This window comes from Siniperca chuatsi, linkage group LG1, assembly GCF_020085105.1.
Source record: "Siniperca chuatsi isolate FFG_IHB_CAS linkage group LG1, ASM2008510v1, whole genome shotgun sequence".
NCBI lineage: Eukaryota > Metazoa > Chordata > Actinopteri > Centrarchiformes > Sinipercidae > Siniperca > Siniperca chuatsi.
This window is the reverse complement of record NC_058042.1, coordinates 34660329-34681131: the sequence shown is the minus strand read 5'-3', so window position 1 is coordinate 34681131 and position 20803 is coordinate 34660329. Positions and strand designations below refer to the sequence as shown.

The following is a 20803-nucleotide window of genomic DNA, read 5'->3' as shown; positions in this document are numbered from 1 at the left end:
CAGTCGTCTGCAAAGTAGGATAAGGATGTGTTCTTGGGGTGCAGGAAACAGCCCCTCCTTTACATGCTCACTCTTGATGTATAAAGAACAGACACAGAGCAGTTTTTTCCTCTTTGCTGTGGAGACCTTGATCGCTGTATGCTTTGAGTCCATTTGCAAATGCTTGAATAAAATACAGGAAAGACAATTTTGTTGTTGTCCATGTTTATTGCGGAAATTCCACCACAAACTTGGCGTCACAAACAGGACAGTTTGAGGAGAACGACACCAGACACATGCTGACAGAAAAACTGCATGGTCGGGGTTAGAGTCCCTGTAACTGAACCTCCTCTAACAGAGTGGAGAAGCGGGAACCAGAAGCCTGAGGAAACCACTGCTATCCTGAACCATTGGCAGAAAGAACACAACAGATTGCCTCTCAGGTAAGAAAAACAATACATATTGTTGAGGTTAAACTGGGTTTAAACAAGAGAAAGAGATTCTTGCTCCAGGTGTATGACTGACGAGTTACTACAGCAGGTCAGGGGCCGCTAGAGAATCCAAAAACTCAAGAAAAGGGAAAGAGATTCTTGCACAGGGTGTATAACTGACGAGTTACTACGGCAGGTCAGGGACCACTAGAGAATCCAAGAGCTCAAGAAAAGGGAAAGAGCTTCTTGCACAGGGTGTATAACTGACGAGTTACTACGGCAGGTCAGGGACCACTAGAGAATCCAAGAGCTCAAGAAAAGGGAAAGAGCTTCTTGCACAGGGTGTATAACTGACGAGTTACTACGGCAGGTCAGGGACCACTAGAGAATCCAAGAGCTCAAGAAAAGGGAAAGATTCTTGCACAGGGTGTATAACTGCTGGGTTACTAGGGCAGGTCAGGGACTGCTGGAAAGCTTCAGAAGAAGACAGTAATGTCAGTTAAAGCAAGCCTTAGAGAAGAAAGAAAAAGGCCAGATAAAATGTCTAAGAGAAAGCAAAAGAAACATGTAGCATGTACAGGTGATTGGAAGGCTTATGCAAGTTGGTTAGAAGAAGCAGGAATAAGGAACAGAAAAAGTAAGGCAGGGACAGGACTGACTGGTGACTCTCAGTGTCTGAAATATACAGGTCCCAACCTGGACTCAGCTACATAAAGACACTGACAACCACAGCCACAACAGCAGGAGAATCCACCTCCATATGAAACCAAACCACGTCAGAGTGTATCCTGATCTGCAAGAAGAAACACAGCCAATAGTGCTGATTGCTCCAGCATCGGACCAGACAACAGACAGCATTACATTCCAGGAGCATCCCTTGTGGCAGTAGCAGATGACTTTATGAATGCAATCCGCGAACTGGTGTCCCCGAAATGCACCAGACAAGGTACACCGTAAGAATTAAAGCAGCATTTCCAACCAGGATGGATGTGAGAAATATTGCTGCATGCAAACAAGGCCTCGCAGAGACTGTGATTGATTACTTAACTCGCCTAACTCAAGCCGAGCTGACTAGACCAAATCAAGGGGACAACATGTCTTCCTGGGAAAACTATTTTCTTGACTGCCTTCTAACGGAACTGAGACCTGACAGCCAAGATCATGACAGAACTCACTGTGTGGGTTGTGACGTAGCCAGACTTGTTGACACTGAAGCACACACATGATGAAAAAGTGAACTCGTCTGCAGTCATCCGCAGCTCAAATCCAAGCCTTTGAAGGACAAGCCAGAGATAAAGGAAGAGGTTGAGGCAGAGATGGCAGAGATGGAATGAGGACTGTTTAAGGATCACATTGAAGCTAAGCAAAGAAATGCAGGTTTTGAAGAGAGTATAGGAATGTATACAAGATAGAACAACGATGCATAAAATAATGTCTAGATCAGAACTGCAAATATCAGGCAAGATAATTTAATTTTTGGTAGATTCAGGAGCAACAGAACCTGTAGTTATGAAAAAAAGAGTTTGAAATTAAACCCAAAATAAGTGGTATATAATAAGAATAATGGGTGCAACAGTCTGTGCAGTAATAGAAAATACACTTATCCACTATAATGTTCATATGAGGTAGAAGGAAAATTCAAACACTTGTTTTTGTTATCTCCATTCTGCCCAATTAGTTTGTTAATTAATTAGTTAAGAGACCTTATGGGCAAGCTTGGAACTGCACTACCTTCGACATGAAAATTTATGTAAAGGATTTGGATTTTCAAATGGTAAAATATAGTCCAGACATCTTACTCTATGTTTATGAGTGGCATCTCTGTGGCTCAGCTGCAGGATCTTTATATAGCCAACTAGCACAGGAAGCGAGAACTGTGGTTACACACACACACACACCTCAAGACACCAGAAGATTTACACTGCACCGCACGTCAGACAAGCGCTATGAGGAAAAGTAGTTCAGAGAAGGACAGAAGAGAGAGATTGAGAACTGAATGGTTGTACTGGACAAATAATAAGTGTGCTGTGGCAATTAACTTATCATCAGAACTGTACAGCGATTATTATGAGGTTCATGGTTCAGGTCCACATGTCTCATTGGCAAAACCAGCAGATTTGCAATGGAAAGATCTGGGTCTATGGGTTAAGAAATGTAACAATGCTGAAGGTTTGACAGAAACTAAAATAGTGGGTGTAGAGTTCAAAACCAGATAGGTGCATACAGGAAACGATTTCCAGCTACGGTGTATGCACAAAGAACAACTGAGTTGATTCCACAAAATCAGTTTCTGTATGTTGAATGAAGGTTTGACTGCAGATTCACCACAGCTGAGTGAAATGCCTAAAAAACATTAGAGGCTAAAAGCCAATAAAAACTAATTATAGGGGCAGTACCCGTACAACAATACACCAATCTGATTGATGCCCATGCAAACAGCAGTATCACTGAAACCACAAGCAGAGCAGAGAATATTTTATTTTTAACACAGCTTTAAAGGAAAACCTACAAGGTTTAACTTTTCCAGGTGGAAGTGCACTTCTCCAGTATGTTCATGATTTGATGATCTTTTCACCATCAAAAGAGACATGCGGGAAAAAAAGACACTGTAAGGTTGTTGCAACATTTGGCAAATAATGGTCACAAAGCTAGTGTAGGTAAACTGCAATGGGTTTCAGAACAACTGACATTTCTGGAACATGTGATCACTGCAGAGGGCAGATCTCTCTCTCCCAAACGTGTTGAAGCCATCCAAAAGGTACTAAAGCCACAAACAAAGAAACAGGAAATGATTTTCTTAGACAAGTGTTAATTCTACAGAAATTTGATTCCAAACTATGCTGAAATTGAGGCACCATTAATAATAATAATAATAATAATAATAATAATAATAATAATAATAATAATAAATAATAAACTGTATTTTTATAGGGAAATTGTCAAAACAAAGTACAAAGTGCTTCACAAAGACAGAAATAAAATACCACAGTGAATGATAAAATATAAAATACATGAAATACATAAAAATAATAAAATAAACAGACAGCTCAGTTAAAATCCGATAAAAATGCATTTTGAGAAGAGCTTCAGTGGCTCATGGGAAAGGCCTAATAGCTAAGAACAAAGTGATTTGGACAGAGAAAGCTGATAAAGCAAACAGCACCCACATTGGGGTTGCCTAACTTGGTTAAGGCATTTATACAGACTGTTGACAATAAAAATGGTTACACGACATTGGTTTTGCTACAAGTGCATGGAGAAAGACAAATACCTGTAACATATTTTTCATCCAATCTCGACTTTTTAGCTGCAGGACTACCAAAATGTCTCAGAAGCTGTAGCAGCAGCTGAGAAAGCCATAATGGCATCACGTGACATTGTAGGATACACTGACCTTACTTGTACCACACAGAGTTTCAATGATTTTATTCAAACAGAAAACAACACATTTGTCAGCAGCAAAATGGAGATATAATACAAAAGATATAATACAGTTCTGTTAGAAATGCCCGTTAAACGTTACTCAACTCTTAACCCACCTACTCTGCTTCCAACAGCAGGTGATGGTGAACCAATAACAGAAGTTTGTTCTCCCAGACCTGACTTGCAGGAAACAGCCTTGGAGAATCCAGACATGGAACTGTTTGTGGATGGGTCAGTCTTTCGAAATCCAGAGACCGGAAAGAAAAATGCAGGACTCGCTGTGGTAACACTACTTGACACAAAACTTGCACAACCACTACCAGCTAATTACTCTGCTCAGACTGCAGAGCTAAAAACTCTCATAGAGGAATGTAAATTGGCTTCAGGAAAAACAGTAAACATTTTTACAGACAATAAATATGGCTGGTCAGTTTGCTTTGATTTTCTGATGTCTTCAGGAAAATATATTGCCCACCACAAACTTGTCTCTGAGTTGCTTGATGCTATCCTACTGCCACAAAACTTGAACTTCTAACCGCATGCCTTGCTATTTCAGATACACCAGTCACACCTACTGGTGATCTGATGGATCTGCAGCGTGACAAAGGAGGCGATAGCTGTATGGAGGAAAAACAAATGCATCAAGCATTAAGGAGTTTGGTATGGGCCTGACAAAAAAACATGTCTCCCAAGAACATTTTATGCAAAGTTAACACATGGAAAGGACCATGTGTCAAAAGGGGGGTTGTGTGCTGAACTAAAGAAGTACTGGTACACTAAAGGCTTTACAAATTACTCAGATTTTGTGAACAATGTGTAATCTGTGCAAAGAACAATGTGGGCAACAAACGTCTTCCAGTGCACATCTGACACCAGCTAAACCATTTGATTATCTTCAGATGAATTTCATTGAGCTAAGATCAAGTGAAAATAAGAGATATTGCTTAGTATTGGTTGATATGTATAGTAAGTCCTACATCGAAGGCAGACACTGCAACTGTGGCAAAGATTCTGGTAAGAGATTTTTTCCAAGATGGGGCATTCCAAGGAGAATTGGTTGTGATAACAGTAAACACTTTGCAAACAAGTTCATAGAAGCAGTAAGTGACTACCTGGGGGTTGATGTGAAATACCATTGTGCAGGGCACCCAGAAAGTACTGGTGCAGTTTAAAGAGTGAATGATACACTGAAAAACAAACTGAATGTCATAGAGAAACAGGTCTCAGATGGACGCAGGTACTACCTCTGGTGCTTATGCAAAGAGCTAGACAGTGAAACAGAAGTGGGTTAAGCCCCTTTAAAATTCTGTTCAGCCGACCTCTCAACACGGGAATTGGGCCCCGAAACAGACAGCTCCCAACAATCGACTTATGTGAGGATGAAATGTTACGATATTGTGCAAACCTCTCCTCTGTGCTTTCTGATATTCACAGGCAGATTAAAGCCCTAGCGGACCACCAAACCACTGCACGACCTGAAACCAGGAGACTGGGTCGTTGTGAGGGCGATTAAAAGAAAGAACAGGAGGGCACCAATGGACTGTCCCAGGTGCTGCTGACAACAGAGACAGCCCTAAAGGTCGCTGAGAGAGCCACTTGGATACACGCCAGTCACTGCAAGAGGGCTGACCCAGACTCTCCATCAAGTGCCACTCAAAGACAGTAAGTGAGTCAACACTTTCTCCTACTTTGTGTTGTGGGGGAGAGAGGGGTGTGAACACACGTCTCACAAACTGCAAGTACGCAACACACTGCTTGGGGTGAGCTGTGATCACACTGTTGATGAGATGGCAGCACTGACTGAGAACAGGCCATGGCACCCATTAAGACGTCCAGGATGCAACCTGAAAGGAGGAGTGTGCTGTCTGTTCCTGTTGGCTATGATTATAGCATTGCCCATCCTCCAATCGCACAAAAAGCCATGGGACAGTATGCACGTGTCTATATCCATGTGAAGTCAACAGAAGATGTTGGAACAACACAGGAGTTGTCCCAATCTCCAGACTGGACCCCTCCTCTCACTTGTGTAATTCACGAGTGCTTACAGTTAAGATAGATAACGCTTGCTCTACATACATGTAGCAAAAAAAACAACAATAACATTTTGCATTGGTAACATTGATTGATAAAGGGAATCATTACATGATGATGCCTAATCCTTTTATATGAGAATACCAAATCATTTTTTACATCTGAAGAGGTTCTTTGAGTTTGATATACTGTTGTATGATAGTCAAGCCGGGGAATCAAGCAGGCAGGAGTAAGACCCAAACGCAGACAACCAGAAAAGGTGGGTGCAATATAAGTAATTTAATAAAAGTTAAAAACACAAAAACAGGTAAGCAGTCCAACTAAGGCAAAATCCAGCAAGGTCCAAGAGAAAACAGAAAAATAGTCCAAAACACAGAAAACTAAGGCCAGGACACTTGACTTGAGTACAACGACAAACTCACACAGAACAAAGGAAGCATACATACTTAAATACACTGGTGAGGGCAGGATAACTAGACACAGGTGAAACTAATTAGGGTGGGGCAAACAATCAAAACTGGAGGGAAAAGCAAACAAAGACAGGAAGTAAAACTACACAAGACACATGAGGTCGAACCCATTACAAAATATAACAGGAAATAGCTGAACATAAACCCAACACCCACCATGACATATACATATTTGTAAGGACTTTGAACCTTAGTCTGAATGAAGCTATAATACTTACATTTTTAAGATTTATACTAACATTTTTAAGAATTATATTTCTCACATTTTTAAGATTTTATGTCCTTATTTCGTGTTCAATGCTCAAAAGGGTGAATTGTACAGGAAAATATAATTAAGGCTGTAATGTTGTACTTTGTCTGGAAATGGTTAGATTATGTAAAGGGGGTCATGAAAATGTCAAGCTGTATGATTTGAGTCCATTTGCAAATGCTTGAATAAAATACAGGAAAGAGAATATTGTTGTTCATGTTTATTGTAGAAATTCCCCCACAAAGAACCACACCACAAAGTAATCAATAAGATCTTAAAATCAATCCTAAAACAAACAGGTAGCCAATGTAAAGAGGCTAAAACCAGTATGATATGATCATACCTCTTGATCCTGGTTAAAAACCTAGCAGCTGAGTTCTGTACAGTCTGCAGTCGTTTCAAAGTTTTTTGATTAAGACAAGTGAACAGGCTGTTACAATAATCAAAGCATGAGGACATAAAAGCATGTACAACAGTTTCTGCATCAGTAAGATTTAAAATAGATCATATTTTTGCAATATTTCTGAGGTGATAAAAACATGATTAGACAAGCTTAGTGATATGTTGCTCAAAACATAAATTGCTATTGCAAACAGGACACAAAGATTTCTTGCAACAGGCTGGATATGTTGTGACAGGTTACCGGTAGATTGCAGTATTTGTTTTGTGATATGTTGGGGCCCAATAACAAGTATTTCTTTTTAAATAGAGTTGAGCTGAAGAAAGTTTATTGACATCCAGTTTTTTATGTGAAACAGGCAGTCCTGCAGAGAACTCAACGTACTAAGGTCAGCTTGACAGGGAGGTACAACTGTGTGTCATCCGCATAACAATGAAAAGAACTCCCATGTCTACCTATGACATCACCCAAGGGAAGCATATATAGGGAGAATGGTATTGGTCCCAGGATTGAACTGTGAGGCACATCATAATAGGGAAAAGGATGACATGAAGTTGTTAATGGCGACACAGAACTTCCTATTGGACAAATATGATGAGAACCAGTCTAGTGCAGTGCCCAATATGCCCCTCCCAGTGCCTCAGTCTATCTAAGAGAATGCCTTGATCAATTGTGTCAAAGGCAGCACTGAAGTCCAGCAGCAGAAGAAGAGCTGGGTTAGAACTGTAGTTGAAGCTGGAGATAGGGTTCTGGCCTGGATCTTCATTAAATTATTAATAATGCTGTGTAGGCTGTGTCTGTTTCTTTTGAGAAACCTATGCAAAATTAAAATAAAATAAATATTTTCATACAAATGAATTGTCTATCACATGACTCAGACAAATCTTGTTTTGTGGTAAAAGTTCCAACAAAATGTGTAGAGAAAAAACAATAAAAGAGATGACCGAATCATGATTTGTATTAATTTCTGTCAGAGGAGCCACAATGGATAGAACATTTAAAATGTGTTTTGACCCATCCAGCCCTGGTGCTTTTGGAAGTATTAACAAACTTTACTCTGCTATAAAAGACAGTACAGGCATAGCGCCACCACGGGAAGAAGAAAAAAATTGATTATTTAAACAAGTTGCTTATATGCTTCATGCATATGCTGCTTAGCATTTTCCAAGAAACAGAGTTCTTGTTTATGGTATCGATAAACAATTTCAGGCGGATTAAGTGGTGAATATTCAAAGGAAAACGACAGCGTACAGTACGTGTTGATGTGCACTGATGTGTTCTCCAAATATGTCTGACTTCCAAGAGTGGTGATGCTGTCCCAAGTTTGGTGATATTTTAAGTGAGGAGCGTATGCCTAAAAAACTTCAGACTGATGCTGAAAAGGAATCACTGATCTTTTTTTTTCAAGAAAAACTACTAATAAATTGTGTGGATCTTAAAATTTTATTCATCCAGTTGAAAGATGAATTTCAGAGTCTGTAATCAAGACCATTTATTTTTGAGAGATTTTTGAGCAGATCCCAAAGGTTATTGTCATGTGCTTTCTTGATAATAAGACTTTACTGGTACATCTGCTAACAACATATCCAAAGAAGCCTGTTTTCTGGAAGTATTTGCTTGTGATCTGCTACGCAAATTACCAGCTATGCTTCTAGTCAACATGGATCCCTCTCATTTAGGAGGCGCACACTGGTTGGCAATGTATATTACAAAATATAGAGGATTATTTTTTTGAGTCTTTTGGAAATGACCCATGGCACACTGATTTGCATATCCAATTTTCTTAAGCTGCAGAAATGTGACGGTGTAGCCCCTCATTCGTCCAGGAGTGTTCTATCGTAGAAAAGGTTTCAGTTGTAGTCATCTGGACACTGTTTTCAGAATCAAGACGTTTCGGCTCCCATCCGGAAGTCATTCTCAATTGTGAAAAATGGACCGGGAAATTTGAGTTAGCGTAGTAATAATGTATTCACGCTGATCCTCCTCACCAGTCACATGGCTGGGGTAGCCTGAAGTGTTCTGCTTACACTTCAGAAAGGTTTTGACATAGTCCTTAAACAGTGTGTCTGACTGCTCTGGGAAATGCCAAACCTCATCTATCTGTGCTATCTGATATCCTTTTTTAAGAGCCTTTTGTAGCTCAAACAAAACCCAAACACTGATCTCCTGCCTGCCTGAACTGTCGGTTCAGGTTAAGGAAAACATCTCGCTTACAGGTAGGGACGTTACTTTGGCAACCCCAAGGTCACTGATAGCAGCTCTTGCCTCTTTCCTGACAGAGACACTAAACTATTTGCCTGAGGACTGCATAACAGATGCCCCATTAAGTATGACCGTAGGTGAGATTTACTGTTTATTCTCCAATAAGAGCACACATACTTAGCCTGAAGGTTCCTAACGTTGTAAGGGAAACATGGTAGACGCTATATTGCCAATAAAGGGATAAATATTGTGGAACAGGAAGAGATCCTCAGACTTGGTTTCGGCACTGCATTGGGTTTCACCTTGTACTGCTGATATCACTGTCTCCTCGGCCGAGCTTCATTAAACATTGCTGTGTAAGATGTCTCCTGAAGTCTTCTTCATCTTAGTAGAGCTCACAGCTCACATCAATTTTTCCATCACAATTGGCGTCACCAACAGGATCCCAATAAATCAACAAGAGGTAAGTGCAAATAATTATTTTATTTTGCCTTATCATGTGTGTGATTGATGGGATCAAAAAGAATAGAGGGAAAATTGCATAATCTCTGATTCGGCTGTAAGCAGCTAAGACCTGCCACAGGGTCACTGTTCAGTTTCTAGGGATCTTCCCTGACTGAGCTGAGCTCAATAAATTAATTAATTAAAATTAATTAATTAAATGAAAATTAATTATTCTTCAAAAAAACTTTTTAAAAAATGGGCACAATGAGGTCTAACTTGATGAGTCTTAAGTAAATAAGGTCTGAAGAATAAAGTGCAAAAGTCAGCAGGTTGGTCAGTAAGTTTGAGATACGAAGACTGTGGAGTGTGTTTATTAACCCCTGCAGCGCTACTAAGGGTGGTTTCTGGGTCAACTTCAGGCTGTACTCAACAAAGGCAAAATCCATAGTGAGGTTAATCCCTTGGGAAGACGTTCTGGGATAAGTCACACTAGGGCTTATTTCGGTTTATCAATACTGGTGGAAAAGAAGGCTCTGTTTGACGTCGATATAAGTTGTGTACACAAGGTGGAATTCTTTCTGAATTCTCACTTATTAAGTCACCAAATTGATGTAATTAATAAGGAGAGTTAGGAACTTTGGATGCTGCTGCTGTGTTTGCATGTGCATGCTTTGATGTTTTGATGTTAATGTGTTAATTGCATGTTATAAAAATGGGAAACAATCAGTTCACAGCAAAGGTTAAAAAGAAAAGCCCTCCACCTAAAGTACAACATAATGCTAAAAAAGTGAAATCTAAAGAGCAAGCTGCCTCTGTTAAGCAGTCTGAGCCAAACTCACAGCCCCAGAATGTCTCTGATCTCACATCACAATACAATGCCATGTTTTCCCAACACATACCAGCGGGCATAGTAGGAAGATTGAAAGGATGGTAGTTTGTGTTTCCTTTTACTTTGCTCATGTGTGAATGGACTAATTCTGACCGTATGCAGGTTCATTTGATAAGAGTAAATTGCTGCTGGCTGAAATTAATGTGGATCCAGGTAAAGGAAATCTGTGTTCAGCTATGGAGATGACAAGGAATGAACATACGCTAATGATGCTGAAGCTTGCGCTAGATCTTTAATGTATGGTTGGGCGAAGCGCCAAGGTAAAACGCTGTCCCCAGAAAATCTGATGGCAATGTTAGCAGAAGTTGGTGTGTATCTCCCTGTACAAGTGATAGTAATCAAGCGGTTCCGTTGTTTCCGAAAGTGTAATAAAAATGTTGTAGAAGACAATGATGTTCTTTTACATGTTGCTGCCGCCTTACACCAGGATAGAGAGAGAAAGAGACAGCGAGAGGCTCAAAAAGCACAGGGCTACGGACCGAGAGATCCAGAGGGAGCAGGGGAAGTAGCAACTGGCTCAGGTTTCACAGATCAGCAAGAGACACCCAAGGAGGAGGGACAAGACACAGATGCAGAACAGCGCTCTGCTGCACCAGCAGGGACAGAAGTAGGTCAGATACAGACAGCTAGTTAGTGAAGCATCCCCCTCACACCACAGTTACAGAAAGACGGCGTGGCTCACATCCAGATCTGAACTTGGGTGATAGGATTAACAGGGACCCAACACTTTTAGCTTCTAGTACTCCTGCAGAACACACTAGGTCCCATACACAAAAAAGCGATAAGGTTGTCAGCAAAATCCTAAAATTATGATAGGTGAGGTTGCTGTATGTAAGCCATGGACCCCAGCTGAGGTTATGGAAATGACTAGAAAGGCACCCAATCCCATTAACCGCCCAGATGAGTATTTGGTTTGGCATTGTCAGGTGTGTGCTGTCCAGTGCCCGATGTGAAACAGCTGATTTCATTTACATATGGTACTGAATGGATTGTGTGCAAAGATTAGTTAAATTTTCCTGATAGTACAGAAGGGGGCCAGTGGCCTCCAGAGAAACCACTGGAGCGGTGGTTAGCTGATGATGCTAAGGAATCAGTAAAAAAGTGTGCACGCAGTCATAGTGATTTCTCTAAAGTAGTACACTGTGTACAGGACCGTAAAGAGTCCATCCCTGAATTTATTCAGAGATTTATCACAGTGTGGGACAGCCATGCTGGCATAAAGCGTGATGATGATATTTTTGCTGTACAAACATTCTTGCAAAATGTAAGACCACACATCGCATCAGTCTACAAACAGTGGCTGATTGCAGATACTGAACAGTGTTATCATGCCAATCTACTGAGGACTGTTTGTACTGCTGGATGCTGCCAGATTTCAACATGTCTGACACCTTCACTGTTCCTAATATTCAGAAAATTGCTAAAACATCCCCAGCATGTGCATCATTGATGTCTGCTATGAGACCTGTCTTGACTTATTGTACAGCTTTTTATCCTTCAGAAGAGTACAGACAGTAAATGCATTGTTGAATTCACAAGACCAATTGGCATGTGAGCGGTTGTTGTATATGGGTCCCCAAGGGTGTGCTTTTTCAATTCAACTGTCTGATTAGCAGAGTGAATTATCTAATGTACATGATTCTCATCCACATGTTACACTGGCTGTCTCCTCTGGCTTTGAACCAAAACAGGTGGGAGAAATGGTGGTTTGCTGCCAGGCCTTGAGTAAAGCTGCAGCAGGCTCTCAAGCGAAAACAATAAGAAGCCTGGGTGATGAACTGTACATGGTACAGCTGAGTGAAAACATCACACTACCACAAAGTCATTTTGTATTACAATAGCCCCCACTTACAGTACATTATGAGCCCTCTTCAGAACTGTTCCAGCCATGTTGTGGGCTAAACATAAAAATCATGTGGGATTTGTAAATTCTGCTCCGCCTCACAAAGTGACACTTAAAGCTAATGCACAGCTGCCAAGAATTAAACAGTATAATTTGCCTCAAAAAGCTATTGATGAAATTGAAGGTGTAATTCAATCTTTACTTGATCAAGGTGTGCTGGTGGAACCTCACAGTCCTTGTAATACCCCAATATTGCCAATTCCAAAACCAAACCAACCAGATAATTGGCGATTTGTTCAAGATTTGCAGGCAATCAATAATATTGTTGTGGCTATGACTCCAGTAGTGCTTAACACAAATTCTATTCTTGCATCACTGCCCTCTAATTCAATATACTACACGGTCATTGATTTGTGTCGAGCTTTATTTTCTATTCCATTGCATCCAGATAGCCAGTATCTGTTTGCATTCACATTTAATGGTAACCAATTAACTTGGGCGAAGCTCGTCCAAGGTTTTGTCGAAAGTCCTGGGGTGTACGCAGTAGTGGTAAAACGTGATCTGGAAGACTGGCAGTTACCAGGGGGGAGCTTATTTTTGCAGTACGCTGATGACCTTTTAATTGCATCACCTTCAAAAGAGGCTTATCACAGTGACTCTATACTGCTGCTCAAAAGACTGGCTGAGTGTTGTCACAGAACATCACTAGCAAAGCTGCAGTTCTGTCTGCCTTCTGTGACATACTTGGGTCATATTTTGAAAAATGTGCCAACATATGCTGTCACCAGAGGAGGTGAAGCTGCTGAATAGCATGCATCCTCCTAAGACAAAGAAGGACCTGCATTCTTTCCTTGGCATGGCTGATTACCGCAGAGAACCTGATTATGCTGCCATAGACTCTGTTGTACGGGCTGCCTGACGGGCTGACTACACAATCAGCCCCTCCCGTTGTGCAATGGACTGAAAACATGCGCAAAGCATTTCAAGATCTCAAGGATGCTCTCACTACAGCCCCAGCTCTGGGCCTCCCTGAATATCATCAGCCATTCCATCTGCATGTTCATGAGAAGGATGGTTTTGCTACAGGAATCCTGGTGCAGAAACATGGGTCACATTACTGTCCTGTTGTGTATTACTCTTCCAGACTTTCACCAGTAATCCTTGGTATGCCAGGCTGCCTCAGATCAGTAGCCGCAGTTGCTACTATGAGAGAGAGAGAGAGAGAAAGAGAGAGAGAGAGAAATCCTTACCCATTGTACTGGCTCATGACTGTGTAGTGCATGTTCCTCATTCAGTGTTGCATATTTTAAATACCTCTGCTTCGCATGACAGCTGCATGTCGCTCAGGTTATCATTCTTTCTAGCTCCCACATAACTTTAACCCTCACTTAATCCAGCAACTCTTCGCCCCCTGATTGACCTACAGGATGAACATGATTGTAATACGGCTATTGAAATGACCTCATCCCCATCAGCCGCCTGACTGAGTAGGCAGGATTGTCATCAATGACCCGGGGGGTGGAGGGCAGTCGGAAGGAGGGCACAGAGTGCTGGAGGAGACAGGTTTTAGTTGTGAAACATGAAAAGTGGCATTTCTAGGGCTGAGGGAAGTTTGGGGAGTGCTACAAAATGAACTGCTTTGGAGAACCGATCTATAATGGTGAGGATGGTGGTGTTACCTTGAGAGGGAGGTAATCTGGTAACAGTCCAGTGCTATGTGGGACCATGGGCGACTGGGGATGAGGAGTGGTCGTAGCAACCCAGCTGATGGCCGATAAGAGGTTTTACCTCGAGCACAGATTGCACATGCGTCCACAAAGGCCCGTGTAACCGCCTCCATGGTAGCCCACCAAAAATGTTGTCTTAGCAGGGAGAGTGTCCGAGTCATGCCTGGGTGGCAGGAGAAGTGGGAGTTATGGGCCCATTGGAGCACCTGGGAGCGAGCTGAATCAGGGACAAACAGGCGATTAGGGGGACCGTTTCCGGGATTGGGTCCCCACTACGGACTTGACCTCCCATGTCAAAGCGGCTACCATGCAGGTGGAAGGGAGGATGGTGTCGGGTCCAGGGTTGTTGTCCAGGGAGTGGTCCTGACGCGATAAGGCGTCAGGTTTGATATTCTTGGATCCAGGGCGGTAGGTTAGGGTGAAATTGAAGCGTCCTCTAATTTACCCAGTGGAATCCACCAAATCCTCACGACTGCTAATTATATTACAAAGACAATTAATGACCAATACCTCCTAGCTGGAGTTAATCGCACTGTTCTTCTGAGCGTCATTCATGTTCAACAATATGTGAAGTTAGTGTCGTAATGCACGATCCGAAAACCCAAAAATGAAGAACACAATGAGATTGTTTAGTGGTAAGTCAGTATTTATTTTAACAGTAGGAGGAGATGACTGGAGATAGCACTTCTCCAGAAAGGTAGAACCGGTGCCGTCTTCTGTAGCCCCAGAGGAAGTGGTAAGTCTGGTCCCGGGCTGACAGCGAAGATCCAGGAACGGAGACTGGGAAGGTGTGTTCCGGCCTGGCTAGTGTAGGGCGATGTGTAGGCCCGGCAGCAGATCCGCAGAGTGGAGTAGACCGGATCCGAGTGGTAGTGGCTCGTGAGGTGTAGCTGGCAGAGCCGAGCAGACAGCTGGCAGGGATAGCATGGCAGATGAGACAGGCAAACAGGTTGGCAGAGATCCGGGAAGAGACCGTGACTGTGATCACCGGCGAGGGGTTGTTCTGAGGCAAAAGCAAGTTTGTTCTCCAGGAGTCGTTGAAGAACCTGACGGACATGGGCAATGTGGCTGGCTCGGTCTTGTGAGAAGATGAGGATATCGTCTAAGTAGACGAAAACAAGCGGTTCAGAAAGTCTCTCAGTATGTCATTGACCAGTGCCTGGAAAACAGCTGGGGCGTTAGTCGAAAGGCATGACTAGATATTCAAAGTGGCCCAGAGGGGTGTTAAAGGCAGTTTTCCCCATTCATCTCCTTCCCGTATCCGGACTAAGTGATAGGCGTTCCGGAGATCTAGCTTAGTGAAGATAGTGGCACCGTGAAGGGGTTCAAAGGCGGAGTTAATGAGTGGCAGTGGGTATTTATTTTTGACTGTGATTTGGTTGAGACCTCTGTAATCAATGCACGTAGAGTCTTGTCTTTTTTAGCCACAAAAAAGGAGCCCACCCCTACTGATGAGGAGGATGCAGGGATGAGGCCTGAATGTAGCGAGTCTTTGATGTAGCTTTCCATAGCTTTTCTTTCGGGTCGGGACAGGTTGTAAAGGCGGCTAGACGGAAGAGGGGATCCAGGGAGAAGGTCAATGGCGCAATCATAGGGGCGGTGTGGTGGTAATGACAGGGTAAGGTCTTTACTAAACACTTCCCTTAAGTCATGATATTCTTCAGGTATCCGGATTGAGTGGTGGTGTACTGACCTCTGGTGGGGACCGAGCGGATTGCAAGCAGGTGGAGAGGCAGCAGGAGCTCCAACTCACAATTCTCCCAGTAGACCAGTCGATGTGCGGATTGTGTTGACATAGCCAGGGGAAGCCCGGAACTAGTGGTGTGTTGGAAGACGAGATGAGTTGGGATTGAATATTCTTTTGATGATTACCAGAGAGAACCAAAGACACAGGGACAGTGCAATGGGTAACTTGGGCTAAGGGTCTGCTATCAAAAGCCTCTACCTTAGGTGGCAAACTTAGGGTCCATGTGGGGACGCCAGCTTGTCGAGCCAAGTCGGTGTCTAAGAAGTTGCCCTCTGCTCCTGAGTCAACGAGGGCTAAAAGGAGGAGTGACCCCCGTTGGTGGTAGAGGGTAGCCAGGACTTGTAGATGAGGCGATCCTGGATTACGGGGGTTGTTTTGGCTCACCAGAACCCCCACTGCAACTGGTGAGCCTACTCTTTTGGTCTCACCGGACACATAACCAGGAAGTGGCCCTGTGGCCACAGTACAGGCACTCCCCAGCCGCTCGTCTGCGAAGGCACCCAGCTGGTGTCAGATGGGCTCGACCTAGTTAAATGGGTTCGGTCTCAGGAGTGGCCGGAGGTTGCGGGCATGGACCCGTGGTCAGGATTTGGCTCCCAGGTCTTGTGTGCGTGGGGGAGCCATGTTGCGTGAAGGCTGGGTGAGAGGAAGGCTGGTGTGCTCCTGGCGTCGTTCGCGTATGCGGTTGTCCATTCTAATGCATAGTGAAACCATCGCGTCCAGGCCGGCGGGTTCATCCCGAGCTGCCAACTCATCCTTCATTTGCACATTCAATCCCTTCACAAACGCACTGACCAGAGCCTTCTCATTCCACCCAGAGTCCGCGGCTAGTGTGCGGAACTCCACGGAATAATCCGCCACACTTTGGGTCCCCTGGCTAATCCGTAATAGCCGACCTCCTGCGTTCCCACTGGCGTCCGGATGGTCGAAGACATTCCTCATCTTCTCCAAGAATTCCGCCAGGGAAAGTGACGGGAAAGGGGTTGGCTAGCGTGCATTGCCTCCACCCACGCTAATGCTCTTCCCTGTAGTAATCCCACAACGTAGTTTAACTTAGACTGGTCGGAGGCAAATGTGACAGGACGCTGGCAGAAGACCAGGGAGCACTACGGCAGGAAACCCCGACACCTGGTAACATCTCCAGTGAAGGGATCTGGGTCCGAAGCGTAGGAATCCCGCAGTGGTGGTGAGGACAGTGGGTTACCAGGAGTAGCCGGTGGAGAAGACGCCATGGGAACCGTAGACGAGCTGAGTGGTTAATCTGGAAACTGGTGTGTTAATTGTGTGATCTGGGTGACCATGGCCTGGTTGCTGTTGGAGAGCGCCCAGAGAATCTGCTTGTGTTGCCCGAGAAGAATCCCTTGGCTAGTTAGCACTTGATGGAATGGTGCTACTTCCGGGTTGGTGTCTGCTGGCTCCATGTTTGCCAGATTGTTCTGTCGTAATGCACGATCCGAAAACCCAAAAATGAAGAACACAATGAGATTGTTTAGTGGTAAGTCAGTATTTCTAGTATTCCAGTATTACTAGAGATAGCACTTCTCCAGAGTGGTAGAACCGACGCCGTCTTCTGTAGCCCCAGAGGAAGTGGTAAGTCTGGTTCCGGGCTGACAGCGAAGATCCAGGAACAGAGACTGGGGAGGTGTGTTCCGGCCTGGCTAGTGTAGGCCCGGCAGTGGATCCGCAGAGTGGAGTAGACCGGATCCAAGTGGTAGTGGCTCATGAGGTGTAGAAGGCAGAGCCAAGGAGACAGCTGGCAGGGATAGCGTGGCAGATGAGATAGGCAAACAGGTTAGCAGAGATCCAGGAGGAGACCGCAATCACCGGCGAGGGGTTGTTCTGAGGCAGAAGCAAACCAAAGTCACACAACGAGACAACTAGAAAGAACTACAATAGTACTTAGCTTGGTCAAGAGGGGAACCATTACGTAGATGTTGTACAAGTGTACAGAGACGATCTGGTGCTGGTAGTGTGGTAGAGCCAGGTATTTATGCTGTGGAGACTGATGAGTAATTGACGTCAGGTGTGCTGGTGATCAGCACCAGGCAAGAGACCAGGGAGCCAGACCAGAAGAATAAGATAAGAATATTTACAATAATCATTATAATCGGTTTGAAATCAGTATAATACCTTTTGACATATAATTGAAGTGATTTGATATATTCATGCTAGTGTGTTTGCTATTAATCACTGAAGAACATTTGGGGGTTTTTCTCACATACCATTCTTGAGGTTTTCCCCTTCCTTATACATTAAGGATGAATTTGAATGAATTCTTACACCAAGTTTTTAATATTGAATATTATTAAACATATAACATTTGTATTTGCATGTTTCATTGGTTAAAATTTTTTTTTAAATTTATTTTATTTATATAGCACCAATTCATAACAGAAGATATCTAATTACACTTTTCCTATAGAGCAGGTCTAGACCGTACTCTTTATAATATTATTTTTTATTGCAAATACCACCTAGAATTTTTTTTTAAATAGTAGAATAGTAATTGTAGTGTTAATATTAATAAATTAATAATAACAGAAATGACAGCTATAGGAAAAATAATGTCAGTATTAGTAACAGAGCCAATAACAACAACTGTAGTAGCAGTTGCTGAGCAGGAACACGGGGGCAGCAGGTGGCCCACAACCACAGATCCAGTCTTTGCTGCTCTGGAGGCAGAAATACCTGCTGAAAGCGACAGGACAGGAAAGAAACGAGAAAGCACAAAACTACGGGAGAGAGAAGATGTCGAGTTAGTAACATGCAGCAATGGGATAAAAATGCATACAGATGGAGAGTCTCCCGGCAATTTAGGCCTATAGCAGCATAACTAAGGGATGGTTCAGGACTCACCAAGCCAGCCCTAACTATAAGCTTTATCAAAGAGGAAAGTCTTAAGCCTACTTTTAAATGTGGAGATGGTGTCTGCCTCCCGAACCCAAACTGGGATCTGATTCCACAGGAGAGGAGCTTGATAACTGATGACTCTGGCTCCCATTCTACTTTTGGGGACTCTAGGAACCACAAGTAAGCCGGATAATAAGGAATTGCAGTAGTCCAAAACAAAGGCATGCACTAATTTTTTTGCATCATTTTCAGACAGGATGTGCCTGATTTTTGCAATGTTACGTAGGTAAAAAAAAAGGCAGTCCTTGAAGTTTGTTTCATGTGGGAGTTAAAGGATAAATCCTGATCAAAGATAACTCTGAGGTTCCTTATGGTGCTGCAGGAGGCCAGCACAATGCCATCTAGAGTAACTATATCTTTAGATAATGTGTCTTGGAGGTGTTTGGGACCAAGTACAATAACTTCAGTTTTGTCAGAGTTTAACATCAGAAAGTTGCAGGTCATCCAGGTCTTTATGTCCTTAAGGCATGCTTGAAGTTTAGTTAACTGGTTTCATCATGTTAACAGTTTCATCACCGTTAACATGTACAAACTGAGATCGATCTGATAGATAGGATTTAAACCAGCTTAGTGCGGCTCCTTTAATGCCAATTACAGGTTCCAGTCTCTGTAATAGGATGTGATGGTCAATGGTGTCGAATGCAGCACTAAGATCTAACAAGACAAGTACAGAGACAAGTCCATTGTCTGATGCAATTAAAAGGTAATTTGTAATTTTCACCAGTGCTGTCTCTGTGCTATGATGCACTCTAAATCCTGACTGAAAATCCTCAAATAAACTATTGTTATTTAGAAAGTCACACAACTGATTGGCGACTGCTTTCTCAAGGAACTTAGAGAGAAAGGGAAGGTAAGATATAGGTCTATAGTTGGCTAAAACCCCTGTATCAAGAGTGGGCTTTTTAAGAAGCGGTTTAATTACAGCTACTGCAGCTATTACATAGGCTGTTAATAAAGACAGATTGATCATATCCAGTAAAGAGGTGCTAACTAAGGGTAAAACGTCTTTAAATAGCCTAGTTGGAATGGGGTCTAAGACACAGGTTGATGGCTTAGATTAATTAATCGTCAAAGTCAGCTGAAGAAGATCAACAGAGGCAAAGCAGCCAAATCACACATCAGGTTCTACAGCTGTTTCCAAGGTTCCTGTGTTTGAAGACAAGTCAGCACCGGTTGAAGGCAGGACTTGGTGAATTTCTTCTCTGATAGTTAAAATTTTATCATTAAAGAAGCTCATAAAGTCGTTACTACTGAGTGCTATAGGAATACATGGCTCAATAGAGCTGTGATTCTCTGTCAGCCTGGCTACAGTGCTGAAAAGAAACCGAGGGGTTGTTTTTAGTAGTAAGCTGCTCTGGCATAACGGAGGGCTTTCCTATATGTTTTAAGACTATCTTGCCAGACTAAACGAGATTCTTCCAGGTTGTTGAAACGCCATTTCCTTTCAAGTTTTCGTGATGTGCGCTTTAATTTGCGGGTTTGGGGGTTATACCATGGAGCTAATGTTCTTTGTTTTATTATCTTCTTTTTTAAAGGAGCGTTAGAATCGAGTGTCGTTCACAGTGAGCCTGCAGCGCTAAAAACTTTTATTGGTATGATGTGATGTAAATGGACTGTACGTGTATAGCAATATATATATATATATATCAGTTCAAAGAAGTAACGAACCATTCACATACACACACCAAAGGCACAGCCCTCGGGAGCAATTTGGGGTTCAGTGTCTTGCCCAAGGACACTTCGGCGTGGGCTGGGTGAAGCCGGGATCAAACCGCCAACCTTCTAAATGGTAGACAAGCAGTTCTACCACTAAGCCACAGCCGCCCACAGTTAGTGATGACTGATGTTGAACTGAACGTGAAGTGTATGTGCCGATTCCATTCTGAATGTTTCTTATAAGTTCCTAAGACAGGATAGGGTTATTGTAAATGATGTGATCGTCTAGCAATCAAAAGGGGGGATCTATCATGGAATTTCTGATGTTGCATGTGTAAGAGTCCCATTATTTTTTTTATTGACATCACTGTATAACACACCGTATGTGTTCTTACTGACAG

General features: G+C 42.9%; 1 protein-coding gene and 1 long non-coding RNA gene across 4 annotated transcripts in view; one reads left to right on the top strand and one right to left on the bottom strand.

Moving 5' to 3' along the window:
- Positions 1–20803, bottom strand: part of adamts17 (ADAM metallopeptidase with thrombospondin type 1 motif, 17) — a 302033-nt gene that overhangs the window by 250236 nt on the left and 30994 nt on the right. The gene's annotated exons all lie outside the window — the stretch shown is intronic.
- On the top strand, positions 506–6791 carry LOC122873222. The gene is made up of 2 exons (XR_006377376.1): positions 506–1356; positions 3968–6791. It is a non-coding gene; the product is annotated as an uncharacterized LOC122873222 (long non-coding RNA).